This window comes from Lissotriton vulgaris, chromosome 9 (assembly GCF_964263255.1).
Source record: "Lissotriton vulgaris chromosome 9, aLisVul1.2, whole genome shotgun sequence".
NCBI classification, from domain to species: Eukaryota; Metazoa; Chordata; class Amphibia; order Caudata; family Salamandridae; genus Lissotriton; species Lissotriton vulgaris.
In genome coordinates, this window is record NC_141697.1 from 120,470,095 (window position 1) to 120,487,501 (window position 17,407).

Genomic DNA, 17,407 nt, shown 5'->3' on the forward strand with positions numbered 1-17,407 from the left:
TATATAAACACATCTATAAAATATAAGCCTATTGAAAACAGAATTACTAAATAACATTAGTGCAATCCATGTCGTGCAAATGAATACCTTTCCCCACCCTTTCAACTCTAGCCCTGGGGCCTACTCTGTTCTGTGCTTTGCAGCACGACATTTTTACATTAGCAGCTACATGACATGGATCAGGATTTAATCACGTCTAATAAGGTTATACATGTTCACACATTTCTGCATTAGTTCCACTTCTATATGAAATCTCTAAATTAACTACACATTTCCAAAGTATAGGTGAATATATTTTCAGCACTCATAGCATTTCTCTTATGATTTGTGCGTACTACTTGCAACTTTGGTACACTCATACATTTCGTTCAGTTTGCGCTCTCTCACCTGTCTTAAGGAAAAAAAAACGTACTTTTCTGGTCCCTCAACTAGGAAAATTGACATTTTGGTTAGCTCGTGGGTATTTTGGCAACAAGGAGGATGTGATATGACTTAGCCATGCCGTAGTAACCTTCACTCTTGCTTCACCAACCGGCTCAGCTTTCGTATCAATGGCAATGGGAGCACAGACGTGCTACTTTTGTAAGTGCAAAGATACCAGCTGCAGCCTCACCGCACCAAGGGCTGGCCTGATGAAAGGAAGTGAGACAAGGAAGTCACTGTCCTGCATACTCCTTACTTTGAAAGAGATCTGTGCCCCCAAAAATATCCAGTCGCTATCCCCAGCCTGCCTCCAACCGCGACAGGTCCTAATCCAGCAGACATCACAAATGTTGCAACAGTACCGAATTATGAAACCGGATAGCGTCTTTAAGAGTAATAGGAAGCGAAACAAGCCCGCCCCCTGCACCGCTGTTCCCGCCAAGCATGTGTTTACTGAGATTTGGGCCAGTTCCAAACACTCAATGCCCTGTAAATTGAGTCCCTGGCCAGCTGCAGCCCTGGCCATGCTGCACGGTAGAATCAGAAACCAGCTGATGTCAAGGGAACAAGGGCACTTGTTGTTCCAGCCCGGGCGGGCTGGTCACGCCCCTCCCCAGCAGCTCAAAGAAGTTGGCTACACAAAGCTGGAAGTGTAGGTGTTATGTGACATGCTGGGATGCATCAGCTTTTTTAGAAAGGCTCAGAAATAGATCTATCACTTTTTTGTTATGAATGGTATGCTCCCTATTTGGCTCCGGCTCAAATGAACCTTCAGATGCTCCGCCAATTGTCTCAGAAGCCGATGTTCACAGGTTAGTAGGAAAGTGGTGCTGCAACACCTCCAGCTCTTATTCATGGGCTTACAAAGGCAGACAGTTGTCAATAGAGAAGCATTCTGGGTCAGAGGAGTTTAACATGAAGCTGTCTGTCATCTGGGAAGAGTGTTTCTCATCTGCTTCTTGCTTTCAGCTAACAGAGTGCAATCGGCCATAGGCTTCGCCTAATCTAAGCAGAGACGTTTTAAGGGCAAAGTGGGCTCTGGCCCAGGGCTTCTAGTCTTTCAGGGGTCCCCCTGATAGAGCCAGCTGTATTCTGCAAAGTCTTGCCCTCATGAGCTTGAATCATTCCTAAATAGATTGCTTTAAATACATTTTCTTTAATATATTTATAATGTGAGTGATGTGTGAGAGTCTATTACAGACATTTTGCAGAGAAATGTTGTGTTTATGTTTCATGCAACATCCATAAAAAAAGTTCCTCTTAGATCAAAGCAGGAACTCACATATGAGAAATGGGAGGGGGCGAGGGGGGGGGGGTCACAGAGATTATTTGCAGTAATATTAGTGAGCTGCTGCTGTATTACAATATTGAAACACACATCAATATACCTGAATATTAGATGTAAAAACATTTAGAATGTGAATGAGTGTGCCTGTGCGCTCAGTGACCTGGCCAAAGAGGGCATGACAGAGATACAATTGGATCATAAATGCAAAATTGTTCCCAACAAGGTCCCCCAAAATGCGTTTTGCCTAGGGAATCCAAAATCCTTAAAATGCCCGGATTCTAAGGGCAAAATGCAGTAATGTAGGTACTCTTTGAACTTAAATTTAAAACAACGAGCTAGCCACAAAGCATTCTGAACCATGTACGGTCCATTCATAGGGTAACGTAACAGTAGTTCTTTGTTAACAGCAGTACTAGAGTGTTTGTTTTCTTTTACAGTTACTGTCCTTTTTTTTGTCTCTACAGTTCAAAGGCATTTAGGCAATCTTTGCGGCAAGTGTTGGCCCTATTCTTGGAAGCACTAGAACAAGGTACGACTGTGATTTGACTAAAATGTCAGTAACTCATGTTTATACTTCGAATTTCTAGAGGAAGTGTACTTGGACACTCAAGGCAGTGGCTTATTGGTAAAAAACGTGCCGTGGCTCTCGTCAGGTGTCGGCTAGCATCAGCCCATTTCTCCTGTTAGCATCACCTAAAACAGTACCAACGAGTGGGGAGAGGATGTTGTGTAATGGCCAGAGCAGCCGATTTGGGAGAGGATGTTGTGTAATGGCCAGAGCTGCTGACTTCGGGGGTGGGGGGCCAGGTTCGAGTCTCAGTGTTGGGTTAACATCCTGTGATTCTGAGCAAATCACTTAATCTCCCTGTGCCTACCATGAATGAATGTGTCCTTAACTGGTACTCATGAGCAGTGTTGCTGATTAAGTGCTGGTGCTGAGCACTGGAAACCATAGCTCAAATTAAGCACTGTATGGTCTACTCTTGGAAGGGGGTTTGGGTTAGAACATATAATTTAACAGGATATGTATCACACACAATAAATATAATGTCCAAGCAATATTATTGTTTTAAAAAGCTAGATATGGCTTCACTATTAAGTTTATAAGCTCAGAAATTTAAAAAAGTGTTATCTCACAAATATTACTCTCAATGTGTATCTTCGGTAAACAATTGAACAATTCCATATACACTTGTGTCATTAGACCAAAGAGTTTAGAATGGGTTGGTTTCACCTACTCGTTACAATATCTGAAGCACTCTCTGTTGGTGTGTTACATGCATGTTTCTTGGCATGCAGGTCAGGACTGCACTATTTGGCAGCAGTCACACAGTTTAAAATGTGCTGGTCATGGGAGAAGTGGGCAATGCAGTTCAGGACCATGTAGGAAAATGAACACTGGTGGGGCTGGTACACAGACCCACGCATATGGCTTCTCGATGAAAGGGACGAAAATGTATTAAGGGCAAGTATGGGGTAAAGCTCAACTAGGCATTAATCGTAGAAGAAAACAGGGTGCAACAATGGTGCTTTGTCAAGCACCCGGGGTCACACGGCTATCAATAGGGCAGATTGAAATTTGCCTAATTTGCATATGCACAATTATTTGACATTTTGGGAAATTACATCAAATTGCATGTAATTACACAAAATACGAAACTAGCATTTTGCTCTTTATTTTAGCTCTAAATACATCCTCAATCCATTTTGTAAGCCAGGACGCCTTTTGATCAAAAAAATAAGCAAAAAGAGAAGCACCGCAAAGACCAGCTTTTCATAGTCATTCGCATTGTTCGTGTACTCTCATGCTAAATTTCGCTATAAATGGTGCTTAAAATGTGTATTTCGAAGTTACTTTAACTATAAAAGATAACACAAGTGTAGTGAAAATGTTGCCAGGGGCTAGTTACCAATCGCAGATGAACACTGGGTGCAACAGTAAGGCGGTGTCAGGTACAGTTGTCTTACACCTTGACTGATCAAAGACCAATGGTGTAGGCCAGCGGTCTTCAAACTTTTTGATGCCGGGACCCCCTTGTAAAACATTTTTAGGGGTAAGGACCCCCTTCCGACAAAAGTTTCTAGAAACTGGTACTCCTCATCATCTTTTGACAACCATAAATGCGCCTGTTAGACCTCATCACATCCATCCACCATTCATCCACCCACACTTTCACACATCCATCCATCCATCCATCCATCCATCCTTTCATCCTTCCATCCATCCATCCATCATCCATCATCCATCCACCCTTTCATCTTTCCATCCATCCTTTACCCATCCACCCTTCTATCCATCCACCCATCATTCATCCACCCACCTTTTCACACATCCATCCATCATTCACCCATGCAACCTTTTATCCATCCATACATCCATCCACCCTTTCATCCATCCATCCATCCTTTCACCCATCCATCCATCCATCCATCATTCATCCCCCACCTTTTCACACATCCATCCATCCATGCATCATTCATCCATGCAACCTTTTATCCATCCATCCATCCATCCTTCATCCGTCCCCCTTTTCATCCTTCCATCCATCCACCCTTTCATTCATCCATCCTTCATCCATCCTTTCATCTTTCCATCCATCCATCCTTTACCCATCCACCCTTCCATCCATCCACCCATCATTCATCCCCCACCTTTTCACACATCCATCCATGCATCATTCATCCATGCAACCTTTTATCCATCCATCCATACATCCTTCATCCGTCCACCTTTTCATCCTTCCATCCATCCACCCTTTCATCCATCCACCCTTTCATCCATCCATCCTTCATCCGTCCACCCTTTCATTCTTACATCCATACATCTATCCTTCATCCATCTATCCTTCATCCATCTATCCTTCACCCATCCACCCTTTCATCCTTACATCCATACATCTATCCATCATCCACCCACCCTTTCATCCATCCACCCACCCTTTCATCCATCCATCCACCCATCATTCATCCACCCACCTTTTCACACATCCATCCATCCTTCATCCTTACATCCATCCATCCACCCATCATTCATCCACCCACCTTTTCTGTGCCTCTCTCAGGGAGGGTGGTGGGGGGGGGGGGGTCAGTATCTCTCTCCGTCTTCCTTCTTTCCCGATCATGGGAGGGCATCTCTGTGCCTCCCTGATGGGGGTGAGGGACGTGTCAGGGGACCCACAGCTCCAGGCGCGCAATATCCATTGACCTCAAAGGGCTACACTACAGCCTGCTCCCCCAGACCCCCTCCGCCCCCCCCCCCACTTCCCCATCTCCCCCAGCTCAAAACGGCTTCAGGGACACACGCACACACAGCCACACCCGAGTACATGACAGGTCTTTAAAAGACCTTTTACTTGTTAATGAGGCTTTGATGTTTTTCACACCTCGGTGTGAATTAGGCCTCCACCGTGAGCATCCTCGATCAGCCCAAGCCAGGAACTACTCTGACAGAATCTGTGACCCCCTTCCAAGGACTTCACGACCCCCCTGGGGGTCGCGCCCCACAGATTGAAGACCTCTGGTGTAGGCGCATGCTGCTTATTTATTAATCCTGAAGCCGCTCATGGCATTGATGTAAGTCGTGCTGGGTACTAATTGCTAACTCCCAGTCAAATCACTCTGTAGCCTTATAGCCCACCATAGCGGGCTATGTTGGCCATTAAAGGCCTGCTCCTGTGTTAAAGGCCTGAGCCGAAGGCCAGGGCCATTAACAAGGGAGCGGGACATTAATGCTGGTATAGCCCAGCTACGGCGGGCTATAAGGCTATTAGAACGATCCGCCACTAGAGGTGCAGAATGTTCTAACAAATAAAACAAATGCCTACCTGAGCCCGAGGGGATTGAAATCCCCTCGGGCTCCATAAGGCCTTTGTTCACAGTGAACAACAACATTCAAATGTTGGAGCTACGTGCTTCTACCGGCCATTAGAAGCCCGGAGCACCCCATTGCTTTCAATGGAGCCCCGAACATTCTAATGTTCTAATTATGCTTCTTTGACCTTCTCCAGCAAAGGTCCCAAACGCCGACCTCCTGCTCCCACTGGCAAGGGAACCTTGTCTACATAGCAGCATGCCGCCTTGTCTCTTTCAAAAGCAACAACAGATTTTTATTCTCAACACTGGAGTCACAGCCCATTCCCATACACTGGAGGCAGCCAAGGATTCTGTTTCTGTTCTTCTCGTTCATCTGCACACTACTGTGCTTCTTTAAAGAACCAGCATTGGAAAAACCTATGGATCTCGCCTTTGGGACCTATTCCTTTCCCTGATGGTGTGCAGCATGGCTCAATGAGCAAAATCAAGGCCTATTGTGCCATTCTGTAGCCATACAAAATGACGTTGCCACCATTTTGTTTTCTTTTTATTTGCCAATCCAGCTCCGATCAGCACATAAAAAGAAAAAATGTGTGAAAGCATTTTTTTGGAAGGCGATAAACAACACAGGCAAAGGGAGCAACACAGGTTGGAAGTGAGTGGGGGGAGGGACACAGAGGTGTTGTGGTGGCTGAGCAAATACCTGGGGGCCCCAAAGTAACATGGAGGGTGTAGGTGTCAGGGAAGCAACACAGGGTAACCGGTGGGGAGCAAACAGGAGAGCAACGTGGAGCATGGAGTGTGGGGGAGAAATGCAAATGTGACAGAGAGAGAGAGAGAGAGAGAGAGTAACATAGAACTGGGATGGCAGTAAAGCCCATGGGTGAGAGAGCAACAGGGTGGGGGGAGCACATGAGGGCCAACGCATCACAGAAAGAGTGCTTGAGAACCAGACAGGAGAGTGAGAGTAGTGTGGAGAGGAGAAGGGAAGGGAAGCACACCAGGGGGGCAGTTCAAAGCACATGTACTCTCATGCAGTGCTTAAAAGAAAAATAAATAGCACCTGAAAACAGAAGCATGGTAATAACACAGTAATGCATCCATGCTCCAGAGGTGGGATGGACACCAGAAGAGGAAGCAAGGCCCACACATGCCAATGAATAGGAAGCAAGCAAATGAGAAAGACACTGAAGCCAACCGATGGCGAGCAATGGGCGGTCTGTAAGCCCACTATAAATTAAACAACATATCTTGCAACGGAAAGCTCGTGCTCTGTCTAGCTGGTGAGCCCTAACAAGTGAATATTGGATATGCTGCAGAGGTCAGATTTTGTTGAGTGTTCTGGAATGTGGGCCCCTGCAAAATCAAAACCAAATTTGAAATGATCCGCAAACTTTAGGAGAAGTCGATCCTGACAAAATGCAGGAGTGCGACTGCTACAAGGCAATGTGTCCCAGGGGGAATTACATTGTCAGTTTTTATGTTGTCCCCGACATCTCTTGTGACACAAAAAGCACATACTGTGAAAGTTTGGCAGATAGCCTATCTTCTTTGTACAATGTGTGCAGCTTGGCCCTGCTTTTGTGACAGTTCTTTGATCAGGTATTGCTCATGTCAGGCCAAATGCTGATCTGCTGGAACTAGCCTCGTATAGGCAGAGCGAGCAACAACAGTTCCTTCCTCTTCAAATTCAATGTATTGGTATCCAAACCAATAGACAAATGCACAAAGAATTACATAAGAAGGGGGGAATCAGAGGCGCAGTGCACGGGCGGAGAGTAATGAAGACAGCGGAATTGACAATTGCAACTCACTGTGAAGTACAAAACAATATTAGGGGCTACACAGATCTGGGGTGAGCCCAGCTCTGCAATTTCTCACCTTTCATGAATCTACACACTTTCATGTAAGCAACAGGCAATCAGGGGAAGAAGGAGGACAAGACACAACATCCAACGTGGATTTACCATGGCGAGCCAATAGGCACTCTTCCCACTGGGGCTCAAATAAACAGGCCCAAGCCCCTTAGTATAATCAGCTGTCACCAACCATTAGTAGTGTCAGGAACTGGTCAGGAGAGAGGGCAGCCATCCGTGCCAACAGGAGTACCATCTCGGTTCACCACTGTTGCCCAATAGAGTCTAGGACTCTGTCAATGAGCACCAGAGTAGAGTCATGCCAGGAGAATTGTGACTTAACAGCGCCTTGAGACCCTCACGGGTGAGTAGCGCGCTTTATAAACCCCCTGATTGATTGATTGATTGACTTATCAGGTCTAACTAAATGATAGATGAAGTGTAGGTGTTACATGAGCACATCCGAAGGGATTACTGATCCAGCATCCTTCCTGATGCATCAAATGGAGTGGTTGATCATTTATTAGAAGCATAGGTTCACACTTTCTTCAGAATCACGTGGCATAGGGGAAAGCCCAACTTACAGGCTGAGTGTCGATTGCAATGTCAGCTACGTAGGCCTCTGTCAAGGCTGGGTGGTGTACGGTCTGGGACTAGTGTCAGGGACAGGGTGTTCTTGCCTTTTCTATGTTCCTGATTAATTGAGAGTCATGATCACAAAAAGAAGGGTTACACGTTGGCTTGAACCTTTGCTATATCTGTGCTTAAAACATAAACCAATCCTTCTGTACAATCGCTTTACGTGAGGTGGGTGGATAAATCAAAGGGTGCAATGGGATGATGTAAATCACTTACAAATGGTAGCAGTGAGATGCAACCTGCATGCACTGTCGTACAACAGTGCTTCTGAGCGTACCTGAGGGTCTTCAGGTGTACTCTACTTGATTTTGTTTTTTAATCTTTTTATTCAGAGTTCACATGAATACATTATATCTCAGATAAAACAGTTAGCAAAATTCATTTCAGTAGCCTGATTACATATGACACTGCCTCAATTAACCCACTTCAGCACCCCCCTGTTCCTGGTTCAAGTGTCCCTGATTACAAGCATTCACAGAACATCGCATTTCACAATCCTGCCCATAGCTTCCTGAATTTTTTGTAAGATTCAAATCTTAAAGCATAGCACGTACTAAGCCCTTGATCTTTTCCATTTTCGCTCGTTCAAATGTTGGGGGAACCTCAGCCTTCCAATTTTGAAGGATTAGGGATCTGGCGATCAGTATGACCTGAAACAGCTTCTTTTCATCCGCCATCCGCATTCTGGGATTTGCACAAACCCCCAGTGTGATGGCAGGAGTATCATGGGCTAAATCAATGTTGAGCATGTGGATATAGTCTTCGTTAATGGAATGCCAGTATCCTGCTTTTTTTGGACAGTCGCATATAATATGCTACCAGTTTTCTTCGTTCACCATCAAACATCTAAAATATTTATCTTATATCTGGGAGTTAATTTTATGTAGAAGTTCAGATGTTCTGTATAGAAACCACTTTGTGAAGTATTGCATCTGGTGGAGGTTTGCACCTCTTATCACTGAGAAATTAAATATATTTGTCGTATTCTAAACCTCGGCTGAGATTGATAATACCCCAGAAATGACCATTTTTGTTTGAATTTATTAAATAGATCTTCTGGGCAATAATCATCCTGCAGGGCAGCCATCCAGTACTAAACAGGCCTAAAGTTATCTAATTCAAGCAAATCTGCAACAAGTGCAGAACTTCCTTTAATAATGGTCAGATCTAGTGCTTGGAGAAAGTGTCTAATATGAAAAAGGACCAGCGAAGGGGTATCCTCCCATGCCGAATGGTGGATCTTGTCCATCTGGTGAGCAGGGCCTCTATTTTCTTAATTTGAGGCAGATGATTATGCCCAAAAATCTTGTCCACCTTCTCCATGGTAGAGATGTTATGTTATGTTATATGACTTTAATATAGTGCAAATCACCTTCAGGTCTCTAAGCCCAGATGCCCGGATACATCTTCATCCACAATTAGATAAAAGGATCTCGGTTTTAAGCCTGTTGATGTTGTGTCCACCTACTGTGCAAAATTGCTGAAATATTTCGAACACTCTCTGTGGGTAGCCACATCTGGTTTTAAAAACAGAGCAACATCATCTGCGTATAGCTTACTTTTGCCGTCTTACCCATGGGAGGTTCTACACAGTTTGCATTTCTAATGGCAATCGTCAGAGGCGCAATAAAAAGCACAAATAAGATGGGCGACAGTGGGACCCCTGTCTTGTTCCCGGCTGTATTTTACAAATACTTATTTCCTCAGAATGAATGACTAACCGTGCAATAGCACCCTCGTAGATTCTCAAAATCACCTGGATAAAAGCAACGAAAACCCAAGCTTCTCGAGGATAAAGGTGACTGATAGGCAATATGAATTAAATGTTTCCAGGATTTTTGTCTTTTTTTTTAAAAGCTCACCACCATAGCCGTATTGAAGGAATGGGTGGATGTTCCCTACCCTCTAATATAAGGTTAGCGAGTTGTGTTATTTTAGATGCTAACAAAAGGAGACTTTTTTTTATAAAATTCGGCCAGTAGACCATCTTCCCCACAGGCCTGCACGTTGGGTAGGGACTTGATGACACCCACCTCCTCCTCTATAGTGAATACTGCCATCAACCCCGTGCTAAGGTTGATCTAAGCCTAGGGTTAAAGAGGTTTCCCAGGAAACATCTAAGATGTTCTACATCAATCTCATGTGTAATGCTATAAATCCATTTATAGTGTTCCACAAACTCAACCGGGATCGGTCCTGTGTCAATGATCTGGGTCTTAGACACCTCCATATAGAGCGATGTTATTGAATTCTGAGCCCTTTTCTCATGAGACTGCTAGGTCATAAATCTCCCCGGATAAGCACTCTTTTCATTGGTAGGCATTATTAGCAGTGTGGTCACTCTCATAGAAATACTCCTAAAGCAACAACTTTGTTTGCCGAAACTCCCGCTGTTTACCAATGTTATTTTGATGTCACGCCTTTGCACTGGCATTCCTTAGGCCCTGCTCCAACGTGATCCTCTTCCTTTCCAAGCTCTGCCTTTACACTACACTTTTTAAGGTTATCTGAGATCATATGGTCGCTTTAAAGGCATCGCATACCATTTCAAGACTGGCTGTATGCTGATTGACCTCAAAATAGTAGTGGATCTTGGTCTCAATCTCCTTAATCCAGCCCTCCTCCTCAAGCTTGACCCTGCTAAAAGTTCACTTGGCGGTAGATTTATCTGGCTGCATCCCTGAAACTGATATGATTAAAGAGTGATCTGAGGACCCACTTGGTGTATGTATATAATCCCTCACAAACCTGCCAGAGACTGCAAGAAACAAATCTAGCCTGTTTGGAAACACATGTAAATTTGCGCCTGGCTGGATATTTATCCCTCCAACAGTCAACCAGCTGCAGGGTGTTCATATAATCAAATAGAAGTTTGATGGACCATGGCTTATTCTGCTTTTGAGTGCTTGAGGATGAATTTAATAAGAGAGTGGCAAATGAGCAGCAAATTGAAATCACTGCCAACTATTAATTTACCCGGGATCACTAACAAAGCTTGGAAGAAATCAGATGTTGGAGCTGGGTCATCCGGAATTGGGGCATAGATAGTGGCGACTGTGACTCAAGCCCTATTCAAGGTACCACTTATCAGAGCCCACCTGCCCTCTCTGTCTGAGAGAAGTTTATAAGATAGTTCAGAAAATTATTAACGTATATGGCAACCCCGCTGTGTGCCGCTTTAGCATTATGGAAAACAACAAAGGAGTGGATAATATTGATTTAACAAACACAGAGAAATTCGTGTTTGTGCCATGAAAATGAATATAAAATACTCACAAAGAAGTGGGGTGTGTACCAAAGTGAAAAAAAACAAATAGTTTTTTAAGAAAACTCTCACTCACCCACCTAGTGGGTGACATGCTTCATCATCGGGTTCCACCGGGCGGGCCGAATGCCAACCCAGTGTGCTGCGACACCTGCGATTGCAGTGGAGCTGGTTTGGTGATGTGTCAAGGGAGTGAATTTAGTGACAAAAAGTGCTGATTAAAAAAGGGTGAACTTAAGCCAAAAAAGTTTAATCAAGGCCAAGTAAGCTCTTATTAAAACCAGTGGTGGACAATCAAATATGGCTTTTAATTTGAGCCAAAGATATCCAATTAGTAATCATAGGGTCGACATGTTTCTGCTCGTTAATTGCCAACTCGGCTGAGCCTTCTTCAGGACCAATAGAGTGAAAGGGACGGCACTCGGCGGTGTATACGCGCTAAGGTATACCCAAACCACAGTGCACTTGTGTGAAATATTGTAAAGAAACTCACAATTTTTTGTTCCGGACTCCCCTGGTATTTCCAGGTGTCCTTACCTGTAAGGAAAAAAGACATACAGACACAAATAACATTTAGATGTGTACATGTCCTTAGACAAACAGACAGTACTGCACTTTCGCCTATTGTTTATCCCATTAGCATTGTAGGTAATTACTTGCACCACATCCTTTTGTGTCGACATTTCACAGAATTCTTACATGGCGGAGGATCTTGCATTCCTTGAATGCCATAACTAGCAATCACCAAAGCATCTAAGCCTACCCGAAGAACCAACATCTTTATATAGCAGGATGAACAGTGCAAAGTGCAATGTGTCTTGTGAAAATGTACACCTGCATTTAAAAAGCTTAAAAACCATTCATTCCACCACATGGAGCCTTTCACATCAGAAACTAAAGTGCTCTTCGAGAAAAAGAGGAATTTGCTAAGTGCAATACGACAAAGTGCCCGAGATGGGTACTACCTAAAAATAAACATAGCCCCAAGATTAAAAAATAATGAAGTCCAACTACTCATGTTCTCTATATGCATCACCCCACCGTACAACCTCCATCTTATATTATGAGGATGAAACACCTCCCACCCCTCCCGAATGGACAAAGTGCAATATGCCTAAGTGCAAGTGTATTATAGAAACTAAACTGCTGATAAATCTGTGCCTAGAAAGCACCTTACATGCCTGAACCTATTTGACTAGTTCTACCCTAAATCTCTCCATGTGCTTAGTTTCCTCGTCATTTGAACTTTTATGGATCCTTGCCCCCTTCCACGTGCTCCCCACCACCCCCTACCTCCACCATGTGCTTAGCTTCTCGTCATTTGAACTTTTTTATTGATCCTTGCCCCCTTTCCTCGTGCTCCCCACCAACCTCTCCTTCCCCCCTCATAGTACCAATTAATATCCTCGTATACTTTGAAGCCTCCCCTGCATTTTCCCCAGAGCCCTGTGTGGCCCCATCCTACCTACCTTCCCTGCCCCACCTTACACCCCGGGGAAAGAATTTAGAAAAACATTTATTTATAAAGTTTTATTTAGCGCGAACATGATCCCGAAGGATATCAGAGCGCTTTACAATTGGAGGGAAGGGGAGGTAACAATTGCAGTACAGGTATCAGATAGGAATACTGAAACAGAACACTTATCAAATAGGATTACCAAACCAAAAGGTTACAGACAAAATGGGTCAGCAAAGAATAAGATAATAAACTGGTACATAGCGAGCTAGGATGGGAGCAGAAGATTCGTAAAAACAAGAATAGCAAATCTGTCAGTATTGACGCCATCAGGGTTGCTGCCATTATAAACACTCTGTAAGTTCTTTCAGGAGCTTTCATGCTTCTTCCAACATGGCACAAAGAATGAATCGGACTTTATGCAGAATTTTAATCATAGAAGGATGGATAAGGGTAGCCAGCACCCCTACTGTCCAAAAAGCTGAGAGAAGAACTTTTAATTCTTTTCACCTATGAGCTGATTCCACTGTCATATCAGAGAACATTTGCATTGTAAATTCATTGTTCATATCAGTGCCAGGGAATTCTGGGTTTGGATTTGCAGTGCTTGCGCAGGTGCTCTATGCGCCCTCGCAATTGTTCAATCCTGCAGAGATTCAGGAAGAACGAATTTCTTACTCAAATTAGTTGCATAAGTAATCACCCCTTCTGCATCCTCTTTATGTTCTGGAATGCCCACGAGCCTAAGGTTCGTCCAACGGGAGTGATTCTCCAATACTTCCTGTTTTATCTTTAGCAGCAACAGCTGCATCTCCATCTGCTGCGTAGTCTCTAACACCTGCGACAGCTTATCTTCGTAATCAGAGAGGCGTTGCTCCATTTGCTCAATTTTATCCAGAGCTTAGGTGATTTTCCCGTCAAGGCTGGCTAGTTGATTTTCCACCTGCTTGGCGATTATTTGTTGTGTGACCTTCATGAATTTTATTTCCTCTAGGGTCTCCGCCAGAATCCCTTTCAAGGGACCTGGAATCTCAGGCAAATTGGATGTTTCTACTAGGGTCAACTACTTCCTGATATTTGGAGAGGCTGGCCCTCAGCAGTCAGCATGCACTTACTACCCTGTAGGGGTTGTCGGGCAGATTCGGTTTGTCCAAGGGGCTTATCTGTGTTGGTAGGAAGTGAACAATTTCGGGCCCTGGGCAGAGGTACTGCCTGGGGTATTCATTTTGTTGTGCCAGAGCGAGAAGACCTCCATAGGCTTAATGACTGAAAATGGCTTTGCGCCCCAAGCAACAATGGTACACTCAAACCTTCACAGCAAGGTGCTTAATCACATGGGGTATTCTAATTTTAACTGCTGCCGCCAAGGGATAGCCCAGTCTCTGTACTTGTGCATTCCAATTCCACCCCATTACCCGCTCTTCCGACAGACTGCTGCATCTCCGTCGTCAATAGCGTCCTATATGCCGAGGCAAAGGGTCATCTGGTTTATCTTTTGCCTTGGCCTCCTGGGAGAGGGGGACTTGTCCCCTACCCCTGGGTCAAGGATACCATCTTGAGTCCTGGTCGGTCTACCAATGATCTTTCAGCCCTTTTTTCTGACATGTTTGCCTTGGTATTGGTTAACCTGAAGTTACTGGCATCTCTCAGGCACTACCAATCAATGTAGTGTGCTTCCCGCTAGGGCCCCCTGCTAGTCTTGGTGCCACCTCTTAGGGGTTTTCGCGGCATAGTGCCAGTCTCTGTCACCATCGCAGTAGTACCCCCCAGATGGCCCTGGGTGCTCTCTCCCCAACCAGTGCTGCATGTCTACCCCTGTGCGTGCTATTACAGCTTACTTTCTCTCTTTTCACTGTCTATATCCATGGGCAAGTAACAAATAGTATCAAAGGAGAGTATCTTACTTCCTTTGGTCACCGTCTACCATCTCTGATATCCACCCGGCTTCCACCCAGACATGCACCGACAAGTGTAGAATGTCCCACGGTGCTTGTGGGTTCTCGCGGACTGCTCTCTGCTAATTTAGATAATCAATGCGGCTTTTGAGAGACTGGAAATAATGCTCTGCGGTCTTGCTGTCAGAGAACCGCTTGTTATAATTCTCCAGTGGCTTCGGCGTGGAGGGTCGGGATAGAGAAATGTTGCGCGGTGTTACAAGGGCTGTCAGAGCGTCATCCTCGACCAGGTGTACGCTACTTGATTTTCGAATGCTATTATCTTAGAAATAGGCTAAGCCTTTAAATGTAGTCTAGCAATTAAGGAGAGGCACACAAAATGACAAATATGTAATGGCATGACGTCTAAACCTGTTTACTGCCCAATGTGTTCAGGATAGACACAAACAACTCCAAATATGCTACCTCAACATGACTACAAAGAAACCTATTCTCAGACTTAGTTGATAAAACTGCTATCTAAATGTGGGAAAGAAACACTGTGGACAGGACTGTGATCCTGCTGTTCTATCTGGGCACTAATGGTGTGTGGATCTTCTGTCTGGCTTTCCCCGAAGTCCATTGTATTAATAATATACTAGTTACCCTTACCTAATGATGCTTACTTAAAGCTACTGAGCCCCTTGCCATTTGTGGCCTTTACATTCAATCTCAAAGCAGGTCACTGGAGTAAAATTCATGCAGACGTTTTAGTGATTCAGTTACTAAGTCCAGTGGGCAAATTTACAATGGGCCAGTTGTTTCCACTTATTTGTGAAACACGACAGCTGTAGAATAGGTACCCCATTTCAAGGCCTTTAGGGAAATGTAGGAGAGGCAGAAAGAGCCATGTACGACATGGCAATCCTCCCTATCATAGAAAACAAGACAATACATTGTACTTGTTGGTGATAGCGCCAGAAATTTAATTATTCCCAAAAGTCGCAAACAATTGCCTATCTTTTCCCAAGCTTTCCTCAAAGCTTCGGTCCTCAATAAGCAAACGCCTAACAGGTGCTCTATACATATATAAAGGCTGTAATTGACCCAGGAAATAAAACTGACAGAGTAGCTGGGTTACTTAGAGTTTGGTAGAGGTGGACTTTAATGATAGTTTCCATTTAATGTTGTTCTTTGATTTAGTGACTGATTTACATTTGCTTTTTTTGGAGATAATGGGAATAGTGTATTGATTGTACGGCAACTTGGAGGATGTGCTGTCGCCAGTATCACATGTGTATTGATGCCACCGACACTCTAAGAGTGGATGGGACACCTGTCCCTTTTTGGTGCATGTCTCGATTTGCCAAACACTAAATAATGACCAATATAACTTATTCCAGTGCTTAATTTGAACTGGTGGTTACCGATACTTGGCACTGGCACTCAATTGTCAACACTGGCACTTATGAAAGCTGCCGCATGATGGCGCTGTTTGTATAATTTAGAGATGAGCAGGACAGCAATTGTTTAATCATTCAGTATACACTATAAACAACGAATACCAGTGGCCCAAGCCATATTTATAGCTTTGGGGGCCTGGAATAGTCTGAATTGTCACACTTTTAGCAGTGTGCTGGTTAGTAGTTGTGTAGGTACTGTCATCAGCAATGCTGGCAGTGGCAATGGGTGGTGCAAGCTGCAGAGGCCTTCTGTTGAGGGCCCTGGCACTTACTTTTTTACAAATTAAGCACTGATCAGATGAAGACTCAGCAGGGGAATGAATTTCAAATTATATCAGTGATAGTGCGCTTTTACAGTGTTGTAGAAAACAGATGCTGTCACTTAACATACTGAAACTCATGTTATTGACCTTGGAAGATGACATCCAATGAAACCTATTCAGACCAGTGATCTGCAGGTTAAACCTAAACTGTTGTTCTAGGCACTGCGCTACTGCCTGCTTTGGCTGGACCCCTCAGCCTGCAAGGTTGAGAAAAGAAAGGAAGCATTTGAGAAGCTGGAGCATAATGAATGGCAGCTTTCAGAGGCCATGGCACTAGGCTGCAGGCCCTTGTGTCTTCAGCACAGGTGTTACTTCAGATAGTTTCAGTTTGTATCTAATGCCAAGACAAAGAGCCTCGCTCCTCGCCTACCAGCTGAGTGGTCGCTCCCAGTGTCTCTCGCAGGCACCTGGTTTGCACGCGCTGCATTGAAGCTTTGTATTTAAATAAGCGCCTCTTCATTTGCCTGCATATCGCCTGCTGCATTAATTATTTATTTACTAGCGCTGCCTGTCTGAACTGCTTTGTGTCACTCCGCCTGCATTATTCACGATTCCGTAGCGCTGACTTGCCTGAGCTGCTCTTGCTGTGTAGTTTAATTTATCTGCTGGAGAATATTGCCGCTTTGACTAATTAGCGCTTCATTGTTCATTTCCACGGTGTTTTCATTCGTGTTGTTGCGCTAGACTGTAGCGCTGCGCTGTGCCCCCCCCTCCGCCTCCATTTTGTTTGTTGTTGTCCTCGTGTGCCCGCCCCGCCTCCCAGCTGTGACGCCCTCCCACAGTGTAGAAAGTGCGCTCCACTCCCTGCGTGCTTCGGGACTCGCTCCTCGCCTACCAGCTGAGTGGTCGCTCCCAGTGTCTCTCGCAGGCACCTGGTTTGCACGCGCTGCATTGAAGCTTTGTATTTAAATAAGCGCCTCTTCATTTGCCTGCATATCGCCTGCTGCATTAATTATTTATTTACTAGCGCTGCCTGTCTGAACTGCTTTGTGTCACTCCGCCTGCAT

General features: G+C 44.6%; 1 long non-coding RNA gene across 1 annotated transcript in view; it reads left to right on the plus strand.

Annotated features, from left to right (window-relative positions):
- Nucleotides 1-900: 900 nt before the first annotated feature.
- LOC147689689 (uncharacterized) overlaps nt 901-17,407 on the plus strand; it is a 57,801-nt gene continuing 41,294 nt past the window's right edge. Inside the window, exons 1-2 of the long non-coding RNA XR_015299760.1 lie at nt 901-1,235; nt 2,176-2,240. This is a non-coding gene — a long non-coding RNA (uncharacterized LOC147689689). The remainder of the gene's footprint in view (nt 1,236-2,175; nt 2,241-17,407) is intronic.